Source organism: Dermacentor variabilis, chromosome 7 (genome assembly GCF_050947875.1).
Source record: "Dermacentor variabilis isolate Ectoservices chromosome 7, ASM5094787v1, whole genome shotgun sequence".
NCBI classification, from domain to species: Eukaryota; Metazoa; Arthropoda; class Arachnida; order Ixodida; family Ixodidae; genus Dermacentor; species Dermacentor variabilis.
In genome coordinates this window covers 165,150,702-165,166,810 of record NC_134574.1, presented here as the reverse complement: position 1 = coordinate 165,166,810, position 16,109 = coordinate 165,150,702, and the positions used below count along the sequence as shown (strand labels likewise).

The following is a 16,109-nucleotide window of genomic DNA, read 5'->3' as shown; positions in this document are numbered from 1 at the left end:
GCAGCCACTTCTACGGCAGAACACAACTTGCCACAGCCCGAGAGCCCGTCGAAGGTTCCGTTTGGGACGGTGGCGCCATCTGCTGTTGTTAGTACAAAACTGCAAATCGGCGACCTGAGCTTCCGAGATTCTCAACGCAATCCTCAATCTCGAAGGCAACATGGGTGCAAACGGCTTCCGAAGGCTTATCTCTGAGGCCAAGCGACTCAAGGAAGGGAGCGCGAGTTTTTAAAGTCCGTTCGATTTGGCCGCACCACTGTGAACCAGTTCACGGTGGTTCACGAGAAGTAGCTCGATTTCTGCGGTGTAGGCGTTACGTTTCGTCCGACTACGCACGGAGTGCGTAAGCTTGAGAGGTCCTGAACTGTTGGTATAATCGGCTGCTGAGCTATAAGTACATCCGCGCCTGCGTAGACACGGCATACCCACGTAAGCGGTGTTTCACCGGCGCTTGCGGCCGCGAGCTGCGTCGTCTGCTTCGCACCTGTACGCCTGGACGAAGTCGGCACCGACAGGGTGCAGCAAAATCGTGAACCAGCCCTGCACCTTTGGAAACAAACGACGTGGTTCAGAGGGCGCCATTGATGCGCCGCTGACTATGCCCGCTGAAACGAATGGCAGGGTGGTGCATGGGAATCGAACGTCCCTTAAAGCAATAGCTTTAAATGTCCCGTTACGCAAAAATCCGGCGTAGTCGGCCGTTGACCGTGCGCTGTACGTGAGCGAAACCTCCCGATGGAACTAAAGAATTTAAAAAACAGTTCAAATAATGTTCGCGTTGACGGTCAATTTCTCAGGGAAGTTCCTGTAACCAAAGGAAAGTAACTGAGCTCAAAAGTAAATTGGGGTTTAGGTGGAAATCAAACCCAGGACCATCGGAATGCGAAACGGTCACAAAGGCTACAAGAGGGGGTCGCAGTGAATGCTTTGTGATATTCGACTTACTGCACTAAAACCACGCGGCGAAGCCGGGTTACAGGAGACTGGAGCTATGCGAGAAAACAACGTATCAGGGGACGTGTGAGAGTCGCGCATCCCCACATGCCCCCAAGAAAAATATACTGCTGCGTGCATGGTAATTATAAGTACGGTAATTAAGAATGGTCGAATTAGAGTCGTTAATGCTATCGCGTTTTACTCTTAAAGGCGTAGCTTAAGCGTCCCCCCCCCACCCCTTTTTTATTCCCCCACCACCGCGTTCAACGACGGACATTAATTTACGTTTTCCTTTCTTTGCGTTCTTAATCAGCAGACCAAAACCATTCAGAGGCTCATTGCCAAATAACTGCGAGTTCATATCGTGAATGCTTCATTATACCACCTGGACACACACGTGACTGATATAACCAAACTTCAGTTTTATTTTTTCCCCTCATTCATCTTAAGCACCCCGTTCCTCGAAGAACTAACGGTATTCCTAATCCACCTTGCTCTAATACGTTACGTTGCTCCGATCTGGGCTAAATGCGACCGATCGCCTTTTAAACCGCTCCGTCTGTCCCGCGCAATGTCCAAGTCGTTAAAGGATAATCCATTTACGGTCTCCTCTGTCGCCACGAAGCCGGTGTTGATAGCGAAAGGCATAAAACGAAATACCGAGTCACAGCGTGCAGTCCCGTCCGGGTACAATCTAGCGGAAAGTTCCTAAGGCGTGACGCGAGTACCTTTGCACACTCGAGATAAAGACAGACTCGAAGACGCGGTAGCTAGACGAGGGCTTTTATTCTTCGTTGTATCAGCACCAACTCCAAGTCGCTTTGTTTTTCTTTTACCTTGAGATGAAGTTGGCTGAATACTTGATAGCTTGACATATAAGTGCACGTAGTACAACGCGACAGATAGATTTATATCAAAATAACAATAAATCCAGCAAAATTAGCTAGAACGACCAAATCCGACCTTGTCTGGGAGATTATTCCATCGAAGCTCAATTTGTAATCGCCTAGCGGTAGGGTTTCTTGCAAGAGCACAGAAAACGGCGGCAGAATCCCTGCCTTGAATTTCGCGACCAAACCCACGGCAACTATGACGTATAACGGATCTCGATCTCGCGGCGTTCTTGCGCACCTCGGCCGCTCCCCCCCCCCCCCCCCCCCTTTATCTTATCTTGGCACTGAGAGAGTCCGCAAAAGCTGTCAGGTCGAGTGCTGCAGTGCACTTTCGGTTGCAATGCGATACCCTCCTTATCGAAAAACAGTTAAGCGGTGCCCAGCAGACACTGCCAAAATCTATGACGTAAGGGGTGCGATAATTTAGAAGTGGCGTCGCAGCAGGGCCAGTCTTTCGTTCTCGCGTCGTCTGTTGGCTCAGCATGCAGGTCTCTCCTCACGGTAATACTCCAGTATTCGCAGTTAAATAAATGTGATCTAACTACCGAGCTTTCCGTAAAGTGGCATTTAACCCTGTAACCCTTAACGTACCATACATAAGCTACACCGAGTTTGATACCTCTAAGTTCTCATTTACGCACGGAAAACTTAACGCATAGCCCATATAGTATAGCGTTTCAGATGCGCTGGAGCGATTTTTCGTCGTGGATAATTCGGCAAACGAATGACTAATTTTAAACAACATTTCATTGTTTCCTTTCTAGTACAAATGTGCTCTCCATGGCCAGAAATGAAGGTGAACATGTTGTTCTATTTCCTTTGATGTGGAACCGTGTTTTGGAGGAGATTATGGCGTTAATGTCTCCTTTTTAACGACGTTCGGCGCATGCACCCAAATTATAATTCCGGTCGGTGCGGAGCGGTCGTATGTGCATGCGTCCGTCTCCCCTACAACACAAAGTTCTAACTATAGACATTATAGTCTCACGTCGCGAATTTGGTGTAGATATATGGCTTTGATTCAGTGGAGACAGGAAAAAAAATGACTCTGCTGGTTTGCTCTAAATACAAGTGATTAGGTTTCCAAAGGTTAGTACAAGAAAAAAAAAAAACGTTCATCTGCGTGTATAGCAGATGACAGAGCGCGCGGCCGCGCGGAAACACGTTGGTCCGGGATTCGATCCCCGGACCGGAAGCATATGCATTTTTTTTTCTTCAGCTGTGAACCGCCCTAAGGAACCCGTAGGTACCTCCTTCGTAGCTTCGTACTACATTGAAATTATGTGTGTGTTTATGTGTTTCGTTCTTTTTCTGCGCTTATTAACGACCAGTGATTCGTGTTAAAAAAAACACAGAGCCTCAGAACAAATTTATTGCCCACAACACTTGTCGATCCCGCGGCCGCGGTGGCCGCATTGCGATGGGTGCAGAATGAAAAAAAAAAAAAAAAAAAAACACTGTTAAAGACACAGCATCCCACGTAGTCAAAATCAATGCAGATTCCCCCACTAAGGCGCGCCTCATAATCACATTGTGCTTCTGGCATGTAAAACCCAAGAATTTATTTTTTCAACACTCACTTGTGTGTTTGCGTTCGGTCTATTCCCTGCTATACATTACGCCATTCCACAGCCAGCTTTTATTGAAAGCTTCTCCACGTTGAGGATTTCCGCATAACTGTTTCGCTTTCCGAACATGCTATATATACTGTGAAATGTTTCCTGCTCAACGCGACCAACATCAATTAAGGAAGGAAGGAAGTTCCAACATAGCATTTTTTTCTCTCTCTCTCTCTCTCTGTGTTGTGTGTGTGTGTGTGTGTGTGTGTGTGTGTGTGTGTGTGTGTGTGTGTGTGTGTGTGTGTGTGTGTGTGTGTGTGTGTGTGTGTGTGTGTGTGTGTGTGTGTGTGTGTGTGTGTGTGTGTCCATACTCTCTTGTTTGCTAATCGGCTGGGAGAATCCTGTGTCATCATGCCCTCTGATTTGCCATCAGATAAGGATGTGCACGTCCTGTCGAGATACGGCATAAACACGCAGTGTTGTCGCGCATGTTCGCTTCTCAACATGACATTCATTCTGCGCGATCAAGAAATAAATTTTCAGCTATTAGTGCCGCATGCGATCGTCTCAGTCACCTCGCTTGCCCCCTCGTGTTCCCTGGCGCCGTTTGCAGCCACTTCGGCCACTATTAGAGGTCGTCGTGTGGTAATGGCGTTTCTAATCTAAAACTATATAGCTGATTGCTCTAGACAAATGAAGAGGGTGAGAATTTGGAGTGAGTGAGTGAGTGAGTGAGTGAGTGAGTGAGTGAGTGAGTGAGTGAGTGAGTGAGTGAGTGAGTGAGTGAGTGAGTGAGTCTTCACAATGGCGCTGAGCCGTGCTCCCTCAAGGGCTGCAGAATATAGTGCCAACCCTAGAGTTTCTCACTGTAACACCTAGAGGGAAATCTGGCGCCACCGTCTATGGGAGTTTCCTAAGGGGCGCTGTGCCGTCTTGGGAATGACGGTATATGTGTATGCGAGGTTTGTGTTGGCTGGTGTCTTAAGAGGCGTCGTCTAAAACGTGGATATGGCTGCACAAATAACGCGTTCTTAAAGAAAAATCTTCGTAAAATGTTTCCATTCACGCATATTACACCTTCCAGTGAAGTTTACTCAACTATAATTCATTACCAAGCAAAGAAAAGCAAGAACAGACGATGTTTGGATCCCACCGATGGCATCGGTTGTTGGGAACTCGGCGCTGACGCCCGTGGTTGTACCTGGGTCGCAAGCCCCAAGGGTAGCGTTGGCCTGGCGGCCTGGGGTACAACTGGAAGCATCCGAAGGTCCCGGCAAAGCATGAGTCGACTGGTAACAACAAAACAACTTGTTTATTTTAACATCGCAAAGAGTTGGCGGTCAGGTTGACCGAAGTAGAGAGACGGGAGAGCACTTTACTCAACAGAAGAAATCGGAGCCCCCTTTTTGGCGTCCGGGGGCAGCTGTTTTTATACTCTCGCAGTTGAGGGCAAGAAGGAACCCCTCAATAGACGAGCACGTGATTGTACAATGGGCTAATGGTGACGCACACTGTCGTAGCGCCGCCGGTCGGGCACAAAGACTGGGAGGAGAGGGTGACCCCCTGCTGTCGCATCGCCGCCGTTCGGGCACAATGGCACATACACTCACACACGCACATGAAGACACGTGGCATCGGAACATGCCTGGAAACGCCTGGAAACGCCTGGCGGGGAGCGTTGCGGCGACGCCGAACGGGCCAAAATGTCTGCCGCCCCGCCGCAGTCGCGCCTGGAAACGCCTGGAAACGCCTGGCGGGGAGCGTTGCGGCGACGCCGAACGGGCCAAAATGTCTGCCGCCCCGCCGCAGTTGCGCCTGGAAACGCCTGGAAACGCCTGGCGGGGAGCGTTGCGGCGACGCCGAACGGGCCAAAATGTCTGCCGCCCCGCCGCAGTCGCGCCGGCAAAACCGCGTGTCGCAGGCGAAACGCAACAGACCGCCCCGCCGGGGGAAGGAGATCCCGATGGACAGGGGACTGCATCCGCTGTCTCCGGAGGGATGTCGCTCGATGATGCTCATAACCGAAGTCGGGCGTCCCTCGACGTTTCTTGAGCGCAGCGCACAGAGAAGGCCTCGTTCTCTCGTTCAGGTTCGCACGGGACACTGCAAAGTGACTTCGGGAGAGTTCACATTTTTGTTCTCGTTCCCGGCAAGCGTTAGAACTACGCTGAAACTCAACCGCTCAGTCAGCAAGCACGGCACAACCCTCACTAAGCCCTGCCAGGCTCTTTCCCCTTTTTATACCACTGCCTAGTTCCTTACAGTAGTCTAGCATCACTCAGAACGCGTCCACAAATTGAAAAATTGCACTAGAAAGCATATCATCACTTTGAAACACTAAACAAAAGCAATATGTTAAAAAAAAATCCTGCCTCAGGAAGAAAAACATCAGTAACAAACAATTTTGAGGCTGATTCCTACGTTAGGGGCTTCGACTTAAGCCATCGGCGTTACCGTTGAGACTCCCCTTTTTGTAACGCACCTCAAAGGAATATTGTTGTAAAGCGAGGCTCCAGCGCAGGAGGCGGCCATTTTTGGGAGAGATGGTCTGCAGCCATTGGAGAGGGCAGTGATCCGTCTCAATGATAAACCTCGAGCCGGCTAGATAGCATGACAATTTCTGAACGGCCCACACGAGACATGCACACTCTTTCTCGGTGGCGCTATACGCCTGCTCACGACTGGTCAGCTTACGACTAGCATACAGGACGGGGTGTTCTACTTCTCCCTTTTCCCGTTGGCACAGTACAACGCCCATGCCTCGCTCACTAGCATCGCACTGAACAATGAACCCTTTTGTATAGTCTGGCGATCGTAGCACAGGCTGGTTTGTTAGGGCACTCTTTAGGGCGCTAAAAGCTCTTTCCTTTGTCTCGTCCCAGACGACTGTTTGAGGCTCTGTTTTTCTTAGAGCATCCGTCAGGGGAGCCGCGATATCAGAGTACCTGGCGATGTACCTCTGATAGTAGCCGGCGACACCTAAGAACGACCGAATATCGGTCTTTGTGCGCGGTTGCGGAAAGTCTCGCACAGCGGCCACTTTTATTTCAGAGGGGCGGCGACGACCCTGACCAATCACGTGACCGAGGTAGACAACCTCGGCCTGTGCTAACTGGCACTTAGGAGCCTTTACTGTCAAGCCCGCTTCGCGCAGGCGGGTTAGCACTGCCCGCAAGTGTGCCATATGCTCAGACCAGGATGCGGAGAATATCGCTACGTCGTCTAGATACGGTAAAGCGAATTCTTGCTGTCCCCGCAACACTTTATCCATGAGGCTTGAAAAACAGTATGGCGCGTTCTTCAAACCAAAACTCAACACTTTAGGACGGAATGTTCCCATTGGTGAAATGAACGCCGCATACCTACTAGCCTCTTCTGTAAGTGGAACCTGCCAATAACCCCTGACAAGATCTAGGGTGGAAATAAACTGAGCGCTACTAACTTTCTCAAGGCGCTCCTCGATGTTAGGGATCGGATAAATTTGATCCTTAGTGATGGAATTAAGCCTGCGGTAGTCGACGCAAGGACGAGGTTCCTTGCCCGGTACCTCAACTAAAATCAAAGGGGAGGTATAATCACTCTCGCCTGCCTCAATAACACCGAGCTGTAGCATTTTCTTTACCTCAGCCTCCATAATATCGCTCTGGCGGGGTGACACCCGATACGCCTTGGATCGTACTGGCTCTGGGGAGGTAAGTTCTATGTCATGAGTAAGGACAGAAGTCCTACCAGGCCTCTCAGAGAACAGACCTTGAAACTCTTGTAATAGCTGGTGTAGTTCGGTTTTCTGCTCGGGCGACAGCGGTGCTTTACTGATAAGGTCACTAATGACTTGACCGGTGTCTTCCCTGTTCGTCACTGAGCCTAGTCCCGGAAGCTCGACCGGAAGCTCTTCAGGAACGTTTACCATCATGCACACCACTGCTTCCCTTTGTCTATAAGGTTTGAGCAGATTACAGTGGTAAACTTGCTGTGCTTTCCGCTTTCCTGGCAGACTTACCACGTAGTTAACGTCCGACAGTTTCTGAACAATTCGTGCTGGGCCCTCCCACTGCACGTCTAGTTTGTTGTTTAGCGATGTGCGCAATATCATGACCTCATCGCCCACCTCAAAACGACGGGCCCTGGCTGTCCGATCATAATAAACCTTGGCCCTCTGCTGGGCCTTTGTCATTGCTTCACCTGACAACTCCTGTGCCCTTCTTAAGCGTTCGAGGAGCTTAAGCACGTATTCCACCACGACTAGGTCGTCGCCCCTGCCTTCCCATGATTCTCGAAGCATGCGAAGCGGAGACCGAAGCGAGCGACCGTACACCAGTTCAGCTGGCGAAAACCCCGTAGCCGCATGCGGCGCGGTTCTTAACGCAAACATCACCCCAGGCAGACACAGCTCCCAGTCAGTTTGATGTTCAAAACACAAGGCTCTCAACACGCGCTTCATGACGGAGTGGAGCTTCTCAACGGAATTCGACTGTGGGTGGTACACTGAGCTGTGTAGCAGCTTTACCCCACACCTTTCGAGAAAAGTTGTCGTCAAAGCGCTAGTAAACACTGTGCCCTGATCTGATTGGATTTCCGCAGGAAAACCAACTCGCGCAAATATGGACAGTAGTGCATTGACTATCTCAACTGAGCTGAGTTCTTTAAGCGGCACTGCTTCAGGGAACTTTGTCGCTGGGCAGATCACAGTCAAAATGTGTCTGTACCCCGTGGCTGTTACCGGCAGAGGTCCCACTGTATCAATAACGAGCCGTCTAAAAGGCTCCGTAATGATAGGTACCAATTTCAACGGCGCCCTCGATTTGTCCCCTGGTTTGCCCACCCGCTGACAGGTGTCACATGACCTCACGAAGTGGTCTGCGTCCCGAAAACACCCTGGCCAATAGTACTCTTGCAAGAGACGGTCCTTAGTTTTCTTAACTCCAAGGTGTCCGGACCACGAACCCCCGTGTGACAAGCGCAACAGATCCTGACGATAGCATTGAGGCACGATCAGCTGATCGAACTCCACTCCTCGGCGGTCTAGATACTTCCGGTACAGGACTCCACCTCTTTCCACAAAACGCGCAGTTTTCCTGGCGATACCTTCTTTGACATTGCAGCGCACGTTTGCCAGGCTGCCATCCTTTTTTTGCTCGGCTATCAAAGCCGACCGGCTGACTTTTAGCAACCTATTAAGGCCGTCTGACGTAGGCGCGATGAGCAAATCAGTAGATAGCTCTTCTAACTTTCCCGCATCGGGATTTTCCTCTCCGGTATCTGGTGCCTTTAACGTTACAGACTCAAGTTTATTCAGTTCGGGCGTGCTCTGAATATCAGCTTGCTGCGCCTCTGACCCTTTTTCGTTGTTTGATAACGTCGGCCCCGCAACTACCGCCTTTGCCGCGAGCTCCCGAACCTTCGATCTGGTTAAGGCCTGAACACTAGCTTCACCAAACAAAAGGCCCTTCTCGCGCAGGAGGTGATCGGACCTGTTTGAAAATAGGTACGGGTACTGGGATGGCAGCATAGATGACACTGCCGCCTCCGTCTCAAGCGCTCCGAAAGGTCCTTCAATAAGCACCTTTGCTACTGGCAGACACACGCTATGAGCTTCCACGGCTTGCTTGATCCATGCGCACTCGCCCGTGAACATATGGGGTTCTACATAAGACGGGTGAACTACATCCATTGTAGCTGCGGAATCGCGAAGCACTCGGCACTCTTTCCCGTTCACAAGGAGGTCTCGCATGTAAGGCTCGAGAAGCTTCATGGTCTCGTCAGTGCTGCTTAATGAAAAAAACACAACTTTTGGTGTTGTTTCCGGACACTGCGCCGAAAAGTGACCCGGCTTCTGGCACGTATAACAAACGCGCGCTCGCCTCATCTCGAACCGCTTTCTGCGTTTGGCTGCCGCCGTCTCTTTACGTTTGGTCGGACTGCTTTCACTCGCATCCTCACTACGCGTGTCCCCCTTTAATCTCATGGGTGTGAACTTCGGCCTCTCAAACTTCGAGCCAAATTCACCCTTTTGACCGTCCTTAGCTCCGCGAGCCCGACGCGTCACAAACTCCTCGGCTAGCTCAGCGGCTTTAGCCACCGTACAAACGTCTGGCCTATCCAAGACCCAGTATCGCACGTTCTCCGGTAACCGACTATAAAACTGTTCTAGCCCGAAGCACTGCAGAACTTTATCGTGGTCACCAAACGCTTTCTCTTCTTTGAGCCACTCCTGCATGTTTGACATAAGCCTATACGCAAACTCTGTATATGACTCACTTTTGCCTTTCTCATTTTCCCGAAACTTCCGACGGAACGCCTCCGCTGACAGCCGGTACTTTTTTAGAAGACTCGATTTCACTGTGTCGAAATCCTCTGCCTCCTCTCTATCCAAGCGAGCGACTACGTCGGCCGCCTCGCCGGGTAACAAAGTGAGCAAGCGCTGTGGCCACGTTTCCCGAGAGAACCCCTGCTTCTCGCACGTTCGCTCAAAGTTAACCAGGAACAAACCAATGTCCTCTCCAAGCTTAAACGGCCGCATCAGGTCAGTCATTTTGAACAATACGCGTTCTCCTGCACCGTGTGCCTGACTTCCATTACGAGCGCGTTCCATCTCTACCTCAAGACGCTTCATTTCCAAAGCGTGTTGACGGTCACGCTCTTGTTGCTCTCGCTCTTTCTGTTCTTTACGTTCACGCTCTTCTTTTTCTTTCTGTTCTTTACGTTCACGCTCTTCTTTTTCTTTTTGCTCTTTAAGTTCGCGCTCCTGTCTTTTTGCAGTCTCCCTCTCTTCAATGGTCTCAAGGCATTCCGACAGCTCGTCATCCTCAGCCTCTAACTCAAGAATAGCCTTTAGCAGTTCAGGTTTTCTTAGTTTGTCTGAGACATCCAGACCCAACTCTCTTGCAAGCTCCAACAATTTCGGTTTGCGCAACGACTTCAAATCCATGGCTGCTCTGAATGCTGCTTTCTCTACTGCTTACTATTGTCTTGCCGCAAACTAACCCGGCAGCAACGACAACCACAATTACCAGCTCTGTTTCTGACACTAACAAAAGCCTGGCAAAGCTCAGAAGAAGAAAGTCCCGCACTCACCAAACCTCGCAGCCAAGAGTCCAGCGCAGTCGTTCCGCTGCAGGCAACCAGTCATCACACAGGGCTCGTTGCACTGCTCCCGGATCGTCGTTGAGCTGCTCAGCATACAGTCAACTGCATCTCTTCGCTACTGGCCTCCGTTGTCGCGATCTCACCGCTGGCAGACAGTTGTTTGGATCCCACCGATGGCATCGGTTGTTGGGAACTCGGCGCTGACGCCCGTGGTTGTACCTGGGTCGCAAGCCCCAAGGGTAGCGTTGGCCTGGCGGCCTGGGGTACAACTGGAAGCATCCGAAGGTCCCGGCAAAGCATGAGTCGACTGGTAACAACAAAACAACTTGTTTATTTTAACATCGCAAAGAGTTGGCGGTCAGGTTGACCGAAGTAGAGAGACGGGAGAGCATTTTACTCAACAGAAGAAATCGGAGCCCCCTTTTTGGCGTCCGGGGGCAGCTGTTTTTATACTCTCGCAGTTGAGGGCAAGAAGGAACCCCTCAATAGACGAGCACGTGATTGTACAATGGGCTAATGGTGACGCACACTGTCGTAGCGCCGCCGGTCGGGCACAAAGACTGGGAGGAGAGGGTGACCCCCTGCTGTCGCATCGCCGCCGTTCGGGCACAATGGCACATACACTCACACACGCACATGAAGACACGTGGCATCGGAACATGCCTGGAAACGCCTGGAAACGCCTGGCGGGGAGCGTTGCGGCGACGCCGAACGGGCCAAAATGTCTGCCGCCCCGCCGCAGTTGCGCCTGGAAACGCCTGGAAACGCCTGGCGGGGAGCGTTGCGGCGACGCCGAACGGGCCAAAATGTCTGCCGCCCCGCCGCAGTTGCGCCTGGAAACGCCTGGAAACGCCTGGCGGGGAGCGTTGCGGCGACGCCGAACGGGCCAAAATGTCTGCCGCCCCGCCGCAGTCGCGCCGGCAAAACCGCGTGTCGCAGGCGAAACGCAACAACGACAAACTGTTCCAAAGCGAGCGCGAATCTTGTCTGTCCTCCAACTTTAGGGGCCCGCTGATGCTTTTTACGGTTCATATAATTGTATATGCAATTACAAGATCTCATAGTTGAACAAAACATGTTTTTGTGTAATAATAAAGCTAAAACAGCTTTTTACGTGCCTTTTTAGTAGAGAATAAATCATTGTGACAGACGGAACGGTGCTTGCCAGGCGCGTCTTCAAGGTGGCCTGCCTCTTCGAGAACGATGCCAATCCGAAGTCACAGTATACCGGCATTCCCATGCACACCACAGCGCAGCAGCGCCAGATTTCCCTCTAGGTAATGTAGTGAGAGACTCTATGGTGCCAACATTTCCCTTTCTAATTCAGAATCACTTCTCTCTCCCTGAGCAGGCGACGGAGTGATCGTGAGGACGACGAATCTTCACTGGCTCTACATGCAGAAGTGCAGAGGTATGGTATGATGAACTTTATTCAGGTCCTGAAGATCAACCCTTAGGTTGGCACAGGCGGCTCCCACGTCGAGACAGTAAAGTTTAACCTTACCGACTGACTTTATTATCCACAAAATTATTTGTGTAAATCTCAGTTTTCCCTTGTCGTTTCGCTCAGAAATTTCAAACATGTACACCAAGTTCTCTCGTCGTTTCCCCTTTCTATATATTTGTATAAATGTGACCACAGTATTTACTGATGTCTCAGCCACTCTTATGCAATACCCCGGAAGGGGTCCTTAAAGGGTTAATGAATGATGATGATGATGCAATGCAACAGCACACTGTACCTAAATATCTTTTGTGTAACAAATATCCACAGCCAAGCACATAATTCTCTTAAGGATTTCGTTTTAACCTGCGAAACAGCGCAAAAAAGAAAAAGGAAAAACGGGGAGAAAAGAAAAAAACAACACGGCGCTGACTACGAACTGATCTTACTATAAGGGAAATCACGCGCCCAGAAAGGAACCAACGGTCCACGAAAACGAAAGCAAGCAAATCGGACATGCACAGGACAAGCTCGATCCAACAATGCAGTGGAAGATACAGACACCCAAAGATTGATGCAAGTAGCGAAATTCTTTCTCGCGAGTTAGCCAACGATGCCATGCCTAATCCTTATGTTGCAGGCTAGAAAATAAACACACGCGTTAAAAATGAATCCTAACCAACTCGACCGCCCCACCATCCTAATAACGCTTTATTTCCCTGGATTTGGCGCGTTTTCTGCTCTGCGGGCGTCTATAGCCGTGTAAACTGCGCCAATTTCGGAGGCAGTGCAAATCTAATGCGTCGGAGATGGTGCAACCAAAACTGGGTCGATCTCAGAGGCTGTGCGTTGGTGCAATCCGCGGTCGCGTGGCTGGAGGTCGGTCTCCGCGGTCCCGATGAGCTAGAGTACGTGCGGCGCTAAACCTTATAATACCGCTGTCAATTTGCGTTGCTCTTCGGGTGAAACTGGCACGTTATTTTTATCTCTGCTCATATCCGTGTCACTGCCAATGTACTACGCGACTCCCTTTGCCAGAATTATATTACGCCACAAAGCCCATCTAGTAGACGCAACTCGATCGTTACACTCGCCAATGCGTTACACTCGTCAATGACACATTTGTCTTCGATATACTTAACACATCGGCATTTGTTTTTCTTTAGGCAAGGTTCGGAACCAGGAAAGAAAGTTAGCCAGCACGGGTGTTCCTCGTTTTCATTTAGTTAATGGTGGCGTTAGTCTCCAAACAGCGTCGCGTGCCCGTAATGCTCCTAGCTTTTGTAAACATTGCAAATGTATTCCCTCTAAGTCATGTCTTAATCGCTTGCTCCTGTTCCTGTCCACCTATTTACCCCGTATTAAAATAACATCTTTCTGATGCACGTACTAACAGGAGGCCCCGCACACGTCGGTATTTTCATCTTTAGGGCCTTCTTCTATATCTCTGTATCGAGTGGACTAATGTTTTACACTTTGCGCGAACATTAATAGACATTAAGAGAAAGAAATGGTGCTGGGCAGGTCATGTAATGCGCAGACTAGATAACCGTTGGACCATTAGGGTGACAGAATGGGTACCAAGAGAAGGGAAGCGCAGTACAGGGCGGCAGAAGACTAGGTGGTGCGACGAAATTAGGAAATTTGCGGGTGCTAGTTGGAATCTGTTTACGCTGGACAGGGGTAATTGGAGATCGCAGGGAGAGGCCTTCGTCCTGCAGCGGACATGAATATGATGATGATGATGATGATGATGATGACGACGACGACGGTGGTGGTGGTGGTGGTGTGGTGATTATGATGATGATGATGATGACTACCGCTGTCGCTTGGTGGTCGACGTTCAGCCGTCGGCTACACGCAGTGACCTCGTTGCAGCCAACGGAATTCTCTTCCTCCCCTCCCGGTCTAATTCAAACGGCCGCAAACGAAAAGCCTCAAAAAAGCGCGGGGCCGTTCTTGCAAGCGAAACACGTCAACAAAACCCCTGTCCCCCCTTCCCCCCTCCTCTTCGTTATGAAAATGCAAAGTACATTGATCACTCCCAGAGCTAGTTTTGAAGATGCCAACCAGTGAACAAGCTCCGGTCCAAAGAATGAATTAATGACAATGACGTTTTCTTTTTCACTCTCAATCACTCCACCCCCAAGCAAAGCACGGTAAGTGGGGGGACCAGAAAGAAAGCGAACCCGCGACTTCGTGCTCGTCACCAGAACAGTAGACAGCCGCGTACTACTCAGCCGGAAACGGCGGAATGAGACCGACGCAAGGTTGAGCAACTTAGATTCATGGTATGCGTGAAAACGCGGACCAGAGCCTGCGACATCGGGCGCGCGTTCAAGTGTTGTGCAAAACCTGCGATCTCGAAGGCCACGTACGGACACAACTAAAAACGCGGAGACGTCAGCGATGTCTTTTTCGTTCTGCTTCTGTCTGCATACCGTACGGCTGCCTTCCCGGTTTGAGCTAAACAAAATAATTAAGAAAGGAAATTAGAAACGGCAGCAACGCGTTCATTAGTATCATTGCAGCGCATGCTTTTTTTTTTTTCGTGTGTGTGTGTGTCTCGAGGCGTCTCAACGTCAAGCGGCATCCGTCGCAGGCAAAGGACAAAGCGAACACGACCGCGCTGTGACCGCGGATTCACCTTTCACCTTCGAAAGAGCAAATTTGGCTCATTGAGCTCGCGTATCGAGCGCCGCCTCGGAGGGAATCAATGAAAACAGACGCACAGGCGCGCGAGGCACCGAATCGATCGACGTGAATGGCTGCAACACAAAAGAAATGCCGGCGGACGGACAGAAAAGAAACTCTAAAGAAAGAAACGCGCATCGTAGTATTCGTGGGCGTGCACGCGAAATGCGGTGACAGCTAGCCGCCCGTGTGACTCAAAAGACACGCTGTTCCAGTTAGGCTCGGAGGCACGAAGGAGTGCGGACACAGCTGCCGCATTTTCCGCAGTATAGCCCGCAAACGCCGGCTCCGGCGACATTCCCTGTTCGGCAGGCTACCAGCGCTGCTTTATCCTTTACGCTCTTATCGGTTGACCGGTCGTCACGTCCATTTGCGAATGAAAATACGTGCACGTATCGGGCAACGTAAATAAGCATTTTCTCTCTCTCTCTCTTAACTAAAGGAACTTCATGCAAACAAGCATCACAATTCACATCGTTTTAGAAATTAGGAAATATTCGAGTCGACACTCGAAGATTGCCCTATTTTTCGTGCACAATTCGTAAATTTCGCCATTCGAACAAGCATATAGGATCAACACAATTAAAGAGAAAGAGGAGCGGACGCCTTCTGCGTTTCTACGAACTTCTCTCCGCAACGACGCAGGGACTGAAGTGCGAACAACACGGTATAGCGCGAAGAAAGTGCCGCATGGCAGACAGGCGGTCCACGTCCACCGACACCGCAACCATCAGCAGCAGCAGCAGCAAAGCACGGTTGAGCATTGACCGGACAACGTGTCTGTATATAACGGACCGTTTGCGAGGGTTGCCAAGCGACGCGAGAAGTCCTTTTTTTCGCCCGACTGAGTGGATGGCTTTCTCCCTTCCCCTCCGCGGAAGAAGAAATGCTGCGCGCAGCGAAGTAACAGACCAGCCGGACACTGGCACCGCCCACCGAACCACGGCCTGCTGCGCCGCAGTAGAGTTATTTCTGCAACGACGATTGCACTCCAAGCACGTACGACGGGTCCACGACAGAGAGCGCATTTATTGGGCCAGCGGTTGCACGTATACTACAATACACAGTCGTGTGTGTGCTAGCACAGTTAAAAATGAACCTCGGTTCAACGAAGCAGGCGGGACCCCGAGAAAGCGCTTTATTTCGTTAAATTGAGAACTTCGTTATGTCGAGAACTTCGTTAAGTTGAATGTACGTGAGAGCTCACGTGGATAACGAGCATTGTGAATGCAACAGACAGTGAAGCCAGGGAATACAAAAGTGAAATAATTTAGAGTTCTTCTTAATTGAAATGCGGTTAAGAAGACTTTCCCAGTTCGCCGCTGCGGTTGCGAGCGGTGCTGGCTACACTCCCAGGGCTAGTTTCGTACACATACACAATCAGCCAAAAAAGATGGCCGAAGCGATATATATACATATAATGTTTTTTCTTCTACTTCATTTATCTGTTTCTTCGTATGGCTGTAATTTACAAAAAAAATCAAGCCCCTCAGATCC

At 50.4% G+C, this 16,109-nt stretch overlaps 1 protein-coding gene across 18 annotated transcripts in view; it reads right to left on the bottom strand.

The window, feature by feature from the left end:
• Window positions 1-16,109, bottom strand: part of LOC142588429 (MAP/microtubule affinity-regulating kinase 3-like) — a 164,209-nt gene that overhangs the window by 57,502 nt on the left and 90,598 nt on the right. The gene's annotated exons all lie outside the window — the stretch shown is intronic.